Consider the following 14,377-nt stretch of genomic DNA (forward strand, 5'->3'; position numbering starts at 1 on the left):
CTCTTTCTCTCTTTCTCTTTCTTTCTTCCTTTCCTTTTTCTTTCCTTCCTTCCTTCCTTCCTTCCTTCCTTCCTTCCTTCCTTCCTTCCTTCCTCCCTCCCTCCCTCCCTCTCTCCCTTCTTCCTTCCTTCCTTCCTTCCTTTCTTTCTTTCCCACTCCTGGTGTTTGAACTCAGGCCCTAGATACTGTACCTGAGCTTTTTTGTTCATGGCTAGCGCTTTAGCACTTGAGCCACAGCTCTACTTCAGCTTTTTGGTGGTTCATTGGAGATGAGTGTCCTGAGTAGCTAGAATTACAAGTGTGAGCTACTGGTGCCCAGCTGTTTTTGGTTTTGAATTTCTTTGTACTTCAAGTCCCAAATGCAAACAAATGCTGCTTGCCCATGCACAAATAGAGGCCACAGGTAAGGGGGCAAAGTTAACAGGGATGTTACAAGGAGAAAGGGTTGAGGAAAGAGAAAGAAAAGCTATGCAATGAGAGAAAACCTTTACAATAGACATATTGATGAATGAATGGCATCTGAAATAGATAAAGATCTCCTAAAACCGAACAATAGGAAATAAATAGGTCAGCTAATATACCAGCCAAAGATATGAATTAGCATTGGGACAAAGAAAATGTACAGTGTCTCATGCCTATAATCCTAGCTACACAGCAGCCTGAGATCTGAGAATCGAGGTTTGAAGCCAGTGTGGGCAGAAAAGTTCATGAGACTCTTAATTCCTATTAACAATCAGAGTCACAAGTGCAGCTGGGGTCAAGTGGTAGAGCACCAGCCTCTACACCTCTATTCAAAGGTAAAGGACAGCACCCAGGCCCCACGTTCAAGCCCTGGTACTGGTGCACAGGTGTGTGCATGTACACACACCATCATTGTACTATATAAATATAATTCAAGCCACAAATAAAAGCCATGCTGGCAATTCTTTCCCACTTCTGAGTATTTGCTATTTTTTTTCCTGGAATTTTCTAGTAGCCACATTGAAACTTTAAGCAGAAAGCAGTTGAAATTGACTTGAGGAGTATATTTTGTTCAACTCAGTATATCCATAACGTATTATCATTTCAACATGTCAGAAAATGTAAAGAATTTCTAATGAGAATGAGGCGGAGAGGTACATGTCTCAGAGCCTAGAATTTGGGAGGCTGAGATGGCTGAGAGGGCTGGGAGTTCAAGACCAGCTTGGGTTACCTATTGGGAACCTATCCTTCTTCTTCTCCCAGTGAATATTCATGCCTGTTCCAAATCTCTTTGCACTGTGGACTGGCCACAGTGCTCGGTAGCCACTTGGGCCTGTTGGCTACCCATCTGGTTAACGTAGTGCCAAGTACAAGATGAATGGCTAGGAAAGTATGAATGAAGCACCAAGAATGAATAGTTTCACAAGCAGATTTTTTTTTTTTCTGAATGGCAGCATGATCTACAGTTGAAAGGTGGGATGGAAAGCATTCTGGGCTTGCTGGCGAGTTACTTCCTCTGTCATCAAAGACATCTGGGACCTTTGATGATTGGACAAACCATTCTGTGTGAAAGAGGACATATTTCTGGCTTACATGGTCTATTTTTTTTAAAAAGCCTTAAGATTTGTATGGAGCAGGGTGCCCAATAGCTCATGCCTGTCACCCTACCTATTCAAGAAGCTGAGATCTGAGGACTGTGGTTCAAAACCAGCCTGGAAAGTTCATGAGTCTCTTATCTCCAATGAACCAGCAAAAAGCTGGAAGTGGAAGTCTGGTTCAAGTGTAGAGTGATAGTCCTGAGCAAAAAAGCTTAGAGACAGCTTCCAGGCCCTGAGTTCAAGTTTTAGGATGGGCACAACAAAACAGTTGTTTACAGATGTTTTTCTTTGTACCTCTCTATTGCTGGAAGTCAGAATTGCCTTGAATTTGTCAGTGTGTCCCATTGAACTGATGCATGTGTGTGTGTGTGTGTGTGTGTATGCGCACACACGCGTGCATGTGCTCACATGTCTGCATTTCCATCAATGGGGTCAGGTTGGGCAAAGTTGGGTAAAGTGAGCCTGGGTATCCATCAGAGGAAACAAGCTCTGGAGTGTGCTTCCCTCTGGATGCCCACAGGTTTTGGGGAGCCCTCAGCATAGTCCCTTGATGTGGGTGCTCCAGAGCCTGCTGGGAACTGCATGCTTTTAACCCTACCACAGGGCTGGGGTGCATTCTCTTCTTCCACCCAGTGCTGAGTGAGAAGTACTGCTTCTTTGGGGGTGATGGCAAGTGCAGGCTAGAAGGTGCAGCTTCAGGTTGCCAGTGTTCCTGACTTGGTACTGGACAAAGCTCCCAGACAAGCTTCTGGGATGACCCAGGGGTGCGGCTCAGGGGTTTTGGTTCTCCATGCAAGACTGCTCTCTCTTCCCTCTCCTCTAATTTCCCTTCTCCTCCCTTCTTTTCCTCTCCCCCTCTCCTCCTTTCCTCTCCCCATCTCCTCTTTTCCTCTCCCCTTCTCCTCTTCTTTCTCCTCTCTTCCCCTCTCTTCTCCTCCCCTCCCCTCTTCTCCCCTCTCCACACCTGTCCTTCTTTCTCCTCCCCCCTCCCCTTTTTCCTCCTCTCTCCTCTCTCCTCCTCTCTCCTCTCCCCTTCTTTTCTCTTATGCCAGTCCTGGGGCTTGAACTTAAGGCCTAGACACTCTTCATCAGCTTTTTTTTTTTTTTTTTGCAAATTAGTGTTCTACCACCTGAGCCACAGCTCCACTTCTGGCTTTTTGGAGATGTGTCCCATAGAATTTCTTGCCTAGGCTGGCTTAGAATGGTGATCATCAGATCTTAGCCTCCTGAGTAGCTAGGAAGAAGGGCATGAGGTCCTGGAAACCCTCTCCCCCCTTCCCCCCGCCCCTGCACCAGGCAGGATCTCTTAAACCTTGGGTGTCTTCCTTTACCCCCTACATCCAGTTACTCATTGATAAATGCACATGAGCTCAGCTCCTGTCTCATAGGACCACTGGGAGGCCAGGCAGGAGAATTCTTGAACTCCCAGGGCTGGACACTGTCCCTTAGCTTCTTTCATTCAAGGCTGGTGCACTATCACTTGAGCCATGGATCTATTTCTGGCTTTTTTTGTGTGTGTGTGGTTCATTGGAGATAAGAATCTCATTGGCTTTCTTGCTCAGGCTGGCTTTAAACAGTGAGCCTCAGATCTCAACCTCCTGAGTAGCTAGGATTACAGCTATGCGTGTGAACTCTTGTGGTTATATACCCAAGGAATGTTAGATGCTACTTTTTTTTTTTTAAGTTCTGGAATGGCTTGCCAATGAGTGAATCTCTTCAGAAGGATTGCACATGTGCAGGCATGCATGTGTCTGCATGTGTGCAAATAAATGATCATCACTTCCTGAACTGTATTTGTTTAATGGCTCAGTATTCTCATTTCTTGTCTCATCAGTTTGGGCTGAATCACCAGCAAGCCTGCCCCCCCCTCTTTTTCTCTCTCCACTTTTCTCTCTCTCTTTTCCCATCTGTGGGGTTGTTTAGACTATGAATTAATTGTAGGTGAAGAAACTTGCAAGCCATCATCAAAGCCAAGAAACTTCAAATGGACGAGGTGGGACCAGGCTACCTGCGTGGCTCTGGCATGGAACGCTTGGTAACTGTAGTGTGTTGAAGGTACTAGCCGGGTTTTCCATGTCAAGTGTTTCAGATTGTCACAGGTAGTTAAGAGATAAAACACAAAATCTGTCCCCCCAACCAACCCCCCCAAAAAACAACCAAAACCAAAAAAAACAAAAGAAAAGAATATCCCCAAAAAACAAACCAACAAAAAAAACCCCAAAACAAAAACCAAATGCAAAAAGAAAGAAAAACAAAAAGAAAAACCAAGCAAACAATAAAAATTATAAACTTTGTCAATCTGGGTGAGACTTTTTATCTTTTGCTAGCAAGCCAGTGTGCAACACATCACATAAAGATGAACTTAGAAATTCCTGGCAAGGGTTAATAATCAATGTAGATCTCCTAACAAAAAACCGATGCTGTCTCTTTATACCAGGAAAGTTTTTTTTTTTCCCTTAACTGTCAGTGAAGCAGTACTAATTATTACCCCAGTGTAAATGAGGTCATTTCCTATTAAAAGAACAAAATGCTCGGCTTCGCCTTGCCAATTCATACCAACTATTTTTTTTTCCACACATACTCAGCTTTTTCGGGATTTTTCCCCCCACTCTTTAAAAATTTTTTTTCTGATAAAATCCATTCATTTGTATTAGAAAAGTGTAAAGTGTTCACAATAATAGTTGTCTATGATTAACCAGATGAGCTTTTGTAATGTGTGGGTTGTTTGGATACCATGTGTTCGCTATAGAACAATTAGGCAGCTGAATGAGTCTTTAAAACAATCAGATACTTTTTATCTCCCTGCAAAAAAAAAAAAGGAAAATAATACATTCCTTGCATGGGTACTGTTAAAAAAAAAAGTAGACTCATTGAGTGCCAGTTACTAGGAAAACTTTGAGATCTAGGTTGATTAAGGACAACCAAATATCTTGTCTTCTTCATGTTTTCATTTTTTTAAAATGCAAGCCAAAAAAAAAAAGATTTAAGGAATATGGGAACAAACAAAGGGTAATTGTTTTAGCCCAGATGTTGCTTTTTGCACAACAAGCAGGTTACAATGTTCCCACAGAGCTGATGAGCCCAATCAGGGAAATGATTAAAAATTGATTTTGTCCCTGTAATTACAGTGTGTAAACTACTTAGCTTGGATTGCAAAGGAAGTGATTTTCTAATTACGTATATACTCTGGTGTCTAATGATTGGTTTTTTGAAGTAATGAAGAGAGAGCAGTAACGACTCCTTGGTGTTCTGTTGTTTAAGAAAAGACCATCTTTAGAGTAAGCAGGAACAGACAAAGAGTTTAAATTGAATTTCCAACACTGTGAACAAACGTGCACATGGGTTTGTTTATTAAAGAGACAGGGGCGTAATTTGATTGGCTCTGGGGCAGCCTGGTCTCATTTATTTATTTATTTATTGTCATACGAAAAGCATGTTAAAAATAAATACATACACCGGGCTGGCAAGTGGATAGGCGGGTGCCTGGTATTTGTTTCCTTTTTTTTTTTTTTAAATTTAAAATCATTCCATTGCCTGAGCTTATGAGCCTGAGCCAGGATCTCAGGTTTCTAGAAGCGTCTGCTGTCTGCCTATCCTAAAAGCATCTAGATTGATGAAGTATCAAATAACTTCTCCATCCAAATTACCTTCGTGATAAATAAAGGAACAGGCTTCCTGGGGAAGCCTGCGTGGGCAGGATGGAGAGCTTTTCAACTGTCCTTTGTGGGGCTGGCTGTGGTGTCAGGGTGACAGTTGTCACCACCTGTCCCCATGCAGGTGAACACATACAGGTTCACACATATGTAGATGCCCAGTTTGCATGGGTACAGGCACATACTCACCCAGATGGCTGGTATCTGTGTGTGTGTGTGTGTGTGTGTGTGTGGAGGGGGGGTTGGGTGGGATCTGGGGTACAATGGGACAGTGGGAGGACTTGGCAGGGGAGGACCGATGAACTTTGGAACAAGCTGGTTGAGTTTTTGGAGTTCATCACTTGCTTGGAGATGTTCCTTTGGGCTGCAGTTTGATAAGGGTGAAGCTGGAGTTCTGGCTAATCAGAAGGCTGAGATCTGAGGATTGCAGTTTGCAGCGAGCTTAGTCAGGAAAGGCTGTGTGTTTGAGACTCATCTCCCATTACCACACAAAAAAAAAAAAGAAAGAAAAAGGTCAGAAGTGGAGTGAAAAAGTTCAGGAACAGGGCTCAGGTTCTGAGTTCAAGCCCCAGTATTGGTACAAAAAAGAAAAGAAAGGAAGAAGAAGAAAGAAGAAAGAAGAAAAAGAAGAAGAAGAAGAAGAAGGAGAAGGAGAAGGAGAAGGAGAAGGAGAAGAAGAAGGAGAAGAAGGAGAAGGAGAAAATGGTGCAGGTTTTAATAAGTTCTTGTTTCTTTGGAATGGAGACTATTGAGCTCTGGGCTGTAAGAACTTAGCACCTGGGTCGGTCAGTTCTCTATGAAGCCATTGCCTCAGGCTCCATAGAACTGGTGTGTGTGTCCCACAACCCTAAAGCCAAAGTGACTTAGGAGCTGGGGATAGGGGCATCCAGAGGCATCTCTAGTGTGTGTCTCAGCTTCCCCTGAAGACCAAGTGGCTGGCCTCTTACCCAGAATGCTTCTTTCCTGGCCTTCTTGTTTAATTCTGGGATGGAGATGGGTTTCCTGACCGGTTGCTGAGCTCCATTCCTGCTTCTCAGTGGCCAGTTCCTGCTCATGATGCTCTAGGTCTCTGAGTGCTCTGCTTCCTTCCTGCCTCTCCCCTCCATCCTCCAAAGTCCTTCTCCCTCCCTCTCCCCTTGCCTCTTTCTCCCTTCCAGACTTCATCTGCTCCCTCCTCTTTCTGTCTGTTCCCATACAGTCTGACCTCCAGTCCTATCTCCTTCTTACCATCTCTACCCTTCCCTCTGCCTTTCCATTTTTTTTTTGTTTTTGCTGGTCCTGGGACTTGAACTCAAGGCCTGGGTGCTGTCCCTCAGCTTTTTTTTTTTTTTTTGCTCAAGGCTAGTGCTCTACACTTGATCCACGGCACCACTTTTGTTTTTTTCTGAGTACTTTACTGGAGATAGGTCCCATGGACTTTCCTGCCCTGGCTGGCTTCAAACTGTGATCCTCAGGTCGCAGCCTCCTGAGTCACCACTGGTACCTGGCTCTGCCTTTCCAGTTTTCTGCTTTCTCTGTCTCTGTCTCTCTCTGTCTCTGTCTCTCTCTCTCTCTCCCTCTCTCTCTCTCTCTTCCTTGCATCCTTCTATCCTCATTCCCTCCTTTCTCTCTTCCCTTGCATCAATCCCTCTGATGTCCTCAGCGGATCTCTGCCCAAGGTGGGAGAGGGAAGCATTCCCTCCCTCTGTGCTTGGAGTCCCCTCTGGTCCTCTGTGGGTCCCCAGGGTTGCTTAAACTGCCTGTGTGACATCTAAGTTGTCATGGCCCTGACTGAAGAGGAGGCACCTCGCTGGCTGGGGCAAGGCTCTGGATGTCAGACTCCTTCCAGCAAGGACCCAGCAACGTTGATCTCTCCATTCGTGCATAACTTCCTCCATGTAGGCCTTTGGGGGGGGGTCTGGGAGGCTGGGCTGACTCTACTTAGCCCTGCTAGGCTGCCAGTCCTGGGACAACTCAGGAAGGAGGGCCTAGCCCCCATCAGGAGCCTCCTGGCCTTCCCCTCGTTCTGCATTGGTGTCAGTGCAGGGCCAGCCTGGGGTGTCCATTCCTGAGGACCCATCATGAGCAGGGGTGAGCCCATGGTGGCCTCTTCCCTGCCTGTGGCATTCCGAGGCAGGAGGGTATAGGGGTCATGGGGTCACTGGACCTCCTTTTTGACACAGGACCATCCTGTGTGGCCCAAGCTGGCCCAGAACCCTCCTCCTAATTGCTAGATTACAGGCATGTGCTGCCACACTCGGCTCTCTCTCTATCTCCTACTTCGTGAAGTAGAAGCCATTCAATTGCACTTCCTCTGGGCCCTCACATCCCCTCTTCCCACAGGCTGGACTCCTCCAAGCCCCGCCTCCCCCAGATCAAGTGCTCTGGGCATGAATGCCGAGTCCCTGGTGCTGCTTGAGCTTTGATCTGATTTTCTGGTCTCCGCTGGTTTGTAATCTGCTTCCTGATACCTTCTTCTGTTGAATTGGACCACACAGAGCAGGTGGGGTGTCTCTTTTGGGTGGGGTCCTTGTGTCTCTCCTCTGTGTGGGGTCCTTGTGTATGGCAGGAACAAGGGTAGACCTCCATATCTTGGACTGCCTTGGGGTTTTCTCCGAATGTAAGTTAGTTACAGTCAAAGAATAACACTTTTTTTCCCCCCTCGGTGTGTGGAGTTTGAACTCAGAGCCTGGGCGCTGTCCTTGAACTCTTCAGCTCAAGGCTAGTGCTCTACCACTTTGAGCCATGGCGCCACTTCTGGTTTCCTGGTGGTTCATTGGAGATAAGAGTCTCACTAGACATTCTTGCCTGGGCTGGCTTGGAGCCATAGTCTTCAGATCTCAGCCTCCTGAGTAGCTAGGATGACAGGTGTGAGCCACTGGTGCCTGGCTAGAGAGTTTCCGGTTGTGGGGTCTGAACTCTGGGCCTGGGCGCTGTCCCTCAGCTCTTCAGCTCAAGGCTAGCACTCTACCACTTGAGCCACTGCACCACTTCAGGCTTTTTTCTTTTTGCTTATGTGGTGCTGAGGAATCGAACCCAGGGCCTCATGCATGCAAGGCAAGCTCTCTACACTGAGCCACCTTCCCAGCACCTGGTGCCTGGCTAGAATAAGTAAAAAAAATCTCTTCAATGAAGGCAGAATTATTGTGTCAGTTTAGCCAGCCTTGCCTGCTACAGGCTAACGGCCATGACTGCAGCTACCAGCAGCCCTTTCCAAGTGAGAGGAACTCAGAAGGGCAAAGACACAACACCCTCAGCTTCTGTTCCTGTGGTTCCAGACAAGCTTTTACCTGACAACCTCCAGGCTGGAACTCTGGGGTGGCTTTGCTCAGTCACCTGAGGAGGGAGTCCTCAGCATTTAACTCACTCAGCCAGTGGCCAGGAGGCTCAAGCAGAGCCTTGATCTAGAATACAGAACCCAAGGATAGTCAGGTGCTGGTAGCAAGTGCCTGTAATTCCAGCTACTCAGGAGGCTGAGATTTGAGAACCAAGATTTGAAGTTAGCCTGGGCAGCAGAGTCCGTGTGACTCTTACTTCCAATGAACCAGCAAAAAACTAGAAGTGGAGCTGTAGTTTAAGTGCTAGAGCACTAGCTTTGGAGCAAAAAGCCCCAGGATTCACACACACACACACACACACACACACACACACACACACACACACAGAGGCTTGTGTTCATCACTGCCTGGCAGAGATATTAGGAGATAGAGATATGGTGACCAATGATGCAGCATGGAGGACAAGTTGTGGGACTTCCTTGGGAAAGTCCTTCCCTTCCTCCCCCCTTCTCCTGTCATGGGCATTTCTAAGTGAGCATCCCCTGGAAGAGTCTCCTTGAAAGTCACAAGCCTGGATAGAAACATCTCAACTTTTGTCCCCCTTGCCTTCCCTCCCTAAACCTAAGGAGAACAATGAAGAAAACAGAGAAATGTGCAGAGCTGGCTTTGGCCAGGGCAGCGCAGCTCAGAGCTCAGTTGCAACCCTGACAAGGAGAGCACTGGGTGTGTGTGTTTCCTTCTTAGATTAATTAAATTATTATTATTACTACTACTACTACTATTAATTGTGTGTTGTGTATGTGCCAGTACTAGGACTTGAACGCAGAGCCTAGGTGCTGTGTCCCTTAGCTTGTTAGCTTAAGGCTGATGGCCTGCAATTTGAACCACCTCTCCCTTTCTAGCTTTTTGCTAGTGCGTTGGAGATAAGAGTTCCATGGACTTTTGTGCTTGAGCTGCCTTTCCCAGATCTCAACCTCTTCAGTAGCTAGGAGTTTAGGCATGAGCTGCCAGGGTCTTGCTATTTTATTTTAGTTTGTTATTTCATTTCATTTCAATTTATTTACTTATTTAGCACCTTTACTGGGGTTTGAACTCAGAGACTGGCTGCTATGCCTTAGCTTTTTTTCATTCAAGGCTGTTGTTCTACCTCTTAAGCCATAGCTCCACGTCTGGCTTTTTACTGGTTAATTGTAGATCAATTCGCTGGGATTTGTCTGCCCAGGCTGGCATTAAGCAATGATTCTCAGATTTCAGCCTCCTGAGTAGCTAGAATTACAGGTGTGAGCCACTTACACTCAGTTATATTCTTAGCTTTTTAATGTGGAATGAGCAAACAAAACAGAAAAGATAGTCAAATGGGAAAAGGGGGGGTGGATGGAGAGAGAGAAAGAGAGAGAGAGAGAGAGGGAGAGAGAGAGGATTTCATTCCTTATCGCACTGAACAATGCATCCTTATTGAGATGTCAACTTTTTGCTTTATGTCCAAAGACAGGCAGGTAGAAATTTATTCACAAGGAACAACATTTATGTTCCATTCGGAGCCAGCACTTCTAGCCTGAGATCAGCAAACACCATTTTGATGGCCAGGAATCAAATCTTGGAGGGATGAGGTGTTCAAGTCAGTGTTTTGGCTCCCTTCAGCTGAGGCCCCCAGTTCAGATCCCCACAATGCATCCAGTGATTTTTTTGTTTGTGGATACACCTTTCAGAATCTATGCGAATTCCACTTTTCTGATCTGAAGGTCTAACTTCAAGTTCAGTAAAAAAAAAAAAAAAAACCTGTCTTATCTGGAAGAGACTGTCGCTTGTCCTCTAAAACCCCTCCATCTTACGATGGCTAATGAATGAAGTCATAGGTTGCATTGGGGAAAGGGGTTGGCCTTGTCCACCCAGCAATGCTATGGATGGGTCTTACTGGACTTTATCTCACTGGCATATGAAGATGAGGTCATCAATATGGGACAGATGGCATTTATATCATACCATAAAGAATAGAAACATCTTCCTGGATATGTTCTCCAGGACTGGGTTCAGGAAAGCTTAGTTGGAGGCAAATCTCTGGTTTGGATCTACTCAGCACTTTCCAGCCACCAAATAGGCCTGGCTTGTTGAAATAGGTGGATGAGGCAGGAGCCAGTGGCTCACGCCTGTAATATCAGCCATTCAGGAGGCTGTGATCTGATGCTCTCAGTTCAAAGCCAGCCTGAGCAGGAAGGCTTATGAGAATCTTGATTTCCAGTGAACCAGCAAAAAGTTAGGAGTGGAGATGTGGCTCGCCTTTAGTGATAAAAGTAAAAGGGAACAGCACCTAGGCTCTGATTTTAAGGCCTAGTACTGGCACAAAAATAAAAGAAATTTGAGTGGATGTTATGTTAAGTGAAGGACTTACGTTTTATCTCATATGTGAAAATTAGGTCTCAATGATTTATTTTAGCTTTTGGTAGGTCATGGGGCATGAACTCCGGGCCTGGGTGCTGTCCCTGAGCTCTTTCACTCAAGGCTACACTCTACCACTTTGAGCCACAGCTCCACTTCCAGTTTTCTGGTGGTTCATTGGAAATAAAATTCTCATGGGCTTTCCTTCCCAGGCTAGCTCTGAACTGTGATCCTCAGATTATAGCCTCCTGGTAGCTAGGATGACAGGCATGAGCCATCAGCACTGGGCAGATCTCAGTTATAAACATATACAGGGCTGTATGCATGTAGACACAAACAAATCGACTGAAGTGTGCTATTCACAGGGGAGGATTCCCGTGGCGTAACTCCTTTGAATGACTAACGGTTTAACAAAACGAATACCAAGAAGCTGAAATGTATTGCTAGGAGTGTGCGTCGGGGAGAATGACAAAGTTGGGGGGATGGATGGATGAGTGGAGAGAGGAAGGGTGGGCGAATACAGTCACACAGTATGTGGAAATGGAAGCAGGTATCGAGGGGAGGGGAGGGGGAAGAGATGGGGGAGAACGATGGAAGGGGCGACACTGATCAAGATGCGTTGTGCTCACAAACGGACATGTTAAATGGAAATCCCTTTGTACAACTAGTTAAAGGTAATCAATTTCGTTTTAAAAAGAAAGAAATTTGGGTGTGATTTTGCTTAACAGTAGAGTGCTCCGAAATCAGGAAGGCAACAGGAACTCATAATAAGTATTTCTATACTTCTTCTGGGCAAGAAGTGAGACACTAAAAATAACCAGTGCAATAAGGGGAGCTGTGGCTCAAGTGGTAGAGCACCAGCTGAGAGAGAGAGAGAGAGAGAGAGAGAGAGAGAGAGAGAGAGAGAAAGAGAGAGAGAAAGAGAGAGAGCATGCTAAGAGCTAGCACCCAGGCCCTGGTACAAGTCCCAGTCTCAGTCCCCAAAACAAAACAAACCACACATTTTTAAAAAGCACAAAAAGGCTGTTGTTCAGTAGTCGTGTACCTGTCCTAGTAAGCGGAAGATCCTGAGTTCAAACCTTATTACTGCTACAAAAAAAGGGAAGGGGCAGGGGTTCATCCAAGCCATTACCTGACAATCTCTTTTCTAGAAAATTGTGGAAGCACCATTCCCTTCTCTTTTGCAGATGGCAGTCTCCCCTCATCCCCTCCCCCCCACCCATGAGCAAGTGTGGCTCATCACAGCTGAAGCTGTGCAGTTGCATGTTGGGTAGAAACAGTCAGGGCTGTTTCATAGTTTTAGGCTCTCCTCCGATCCAGTTAATTGTTTGTTGGGGTCAGGTTTCCGTGGCTCACCCCTGTCATCCTAGCTACTCAGGAGGCTGAGAACTGAGGATCATAGTTCAAAGCCAGCTGGGGCAGGAAAGTTCGTGAGATTCTTATCCCCAATAAAGCACTAGAAAACCGTAAGTGGTGCTGTGGCTCAAGTGGTCAGCATAGGGACAGCGCCCAGGCCCAGAGTTCAAGCCCTATGACCAACAAAAAAAGAAAAGAAAAAGAAAAGACAAAGATTGTTTCCTTGGATGAATGTCATTTGTCTCTGTGAAGTCTAACATGTCCGACGTGCTGAATTTCTAACAAGTCTTCTTTTTCCAGTTCTGGATCATCACGGCAATAAGAAGTCTCTCCATTCAAGACTGAGCTTTGGTGCTTTAACACCTCCAGGTAAGGACCTTTGCTTTGGAGGAACTGTGGCTTGTGGAAGTGTTGTCTGCCTCTTAGTCTGGGGGTGTTTAGGTTGCCATTTTATCTATGTATCTATCTATGTATCTATCTATGTATGTATGTATGTATGTATGTATGTATGTATCTATCTATCTATCTATCTATCTATCTATCTATCTATTTTTGAAGTTGCAAGTCCCTTGGCTGCTAGGTTAAAAATCCTCCCAGATCTTCCAGCTTTTTTTTTCTTTTTTGCTTATGTGGTGCTGAAGAATCGAACCCAGGGCCTCATGCATGCAAGGCAAGCACTCTACCACTGAACTACCTTCCTAGCCCTGCCTCCCAGATTTTTCTTGTACTCTGAATGTTAAGGTCCAAGGTGGAGAGAATTCTAGACTCATAGGTATCTGGGAAGATGTCTAGGGTCCAGCTCTTCCAGGTGAGATAAATTAAGTTGTTGAAGCTGGGTGTGGTGACTCATGCCTGTAATCCCTGCTTACTCAGGAGGTTGAGATCTAAGATCTGAGGGATCCTGGTTTTGAAGCCAGCCTGGGCAGACTCTCATCACCAGTGAACCAGCAAAAAGGCAAAAGTAAAGAGAAGGTGGTAGAGTACCAGACTTGAACAAAAAAGTCAAACAAGTGTGTGAGAACCTGAGTTCAAACCTCAGTACCCCCTGCTCCGCTCCCCCCTACAAACATACAGAAGTAAGCTATTGAGACATGCTCCCAAGGGTCACACTGGGGCCACCAATGGGGCTAAGTTTTGCAAGGGTGACTTTGGCGTGATATCTTGAGTCACTGTCACCAAATGGGCACCACAGAACCACAGCCAGTGAACCGCTGCCCAAGGCTAGGTAACTTCAGGCAAATGCGGTGGCATTTGTGACCCAGCCGGCCTGACCCAGCCTTTGGACACATCTGTTTCCAGGTGAATCTTTGTATGACAACTCCATCAGACTTTAGATCACAAACTTAAAACCCAGAAGAAAGGGCAGGCCAGCCCTGACTATTTCCACTGGCCTCCGCCCCATTCCAGACTGCCTTGATTATCTGAAGATCTAATTAGTTCTGCCCACGTGTCTCCTAGATCACGCCCTCAACCAGAGAAATTGATAGTAGAATGACACACTCCGAAATTAATTTTATATTGTACTGAATTATCTATTTTGTTTTTATTGTCAGAAAAGTGCTGACTTGTGATTTTGTGTGTGTGTGTGTGTATTACTGACCGTGGATTACTTTTATTTTGGTTTTTACACAGTGGTTATATTAGAAATTTGCTGTTTTATTCTTACCTTCTTAGTAAAAAAAAAAATCCTTTTATCACACAATGGGTAATTTATATCCATTACCAGGCCTTTCAATCCTTTTCAGAGCGGCTGTCAGCGCCGTTGGCACTGTAATGATTAATGTGATCTAATAATAGTGTGTCATTATATTACCTTAGTAAAACATGTACCAACATCCTATTCGGATCTACCAAATTCATAGCTTCCTATAATATTTTTGTTGAAAGACAGGATTACTATTTTTCAAAGCTGATTTCCCCCCACCCCTTAACATATTTAATGAAATTCACGATTCTTTGCCTTGGTAATCTGGAGCTTGTGATTGGACTGGGTGGGTTGGGTGAATTTTACATCTGGCGTTGTGACGTGAAAGGCGAGGCTGCACAGACCCAGCCATTGGCTAGGGAGACTGTTTCAGGTATTTTATTCAATTTTTTAAAAATTGTGCCAGGTTGTCTCTTGAAGCCCAATAAATACAAATAAATAAATAAATAAAGCCGCGTACTGGTGGCTCAC

Source organism: Dipodomys ordii, unplaced genomic scaffold (assembly GCF_000151885.1).
Source record: "Dipodomys ordii isolate 6190 unplaced genomic scaffold, Dord_2.0 Scaffold92, whole genome shotgun sequence".
NCBI lineage: Eukaryota > Metazoa > Chordata > Mammalia > Rodentia > Heteromyidae > Dipodomys > Dipodomys ordii.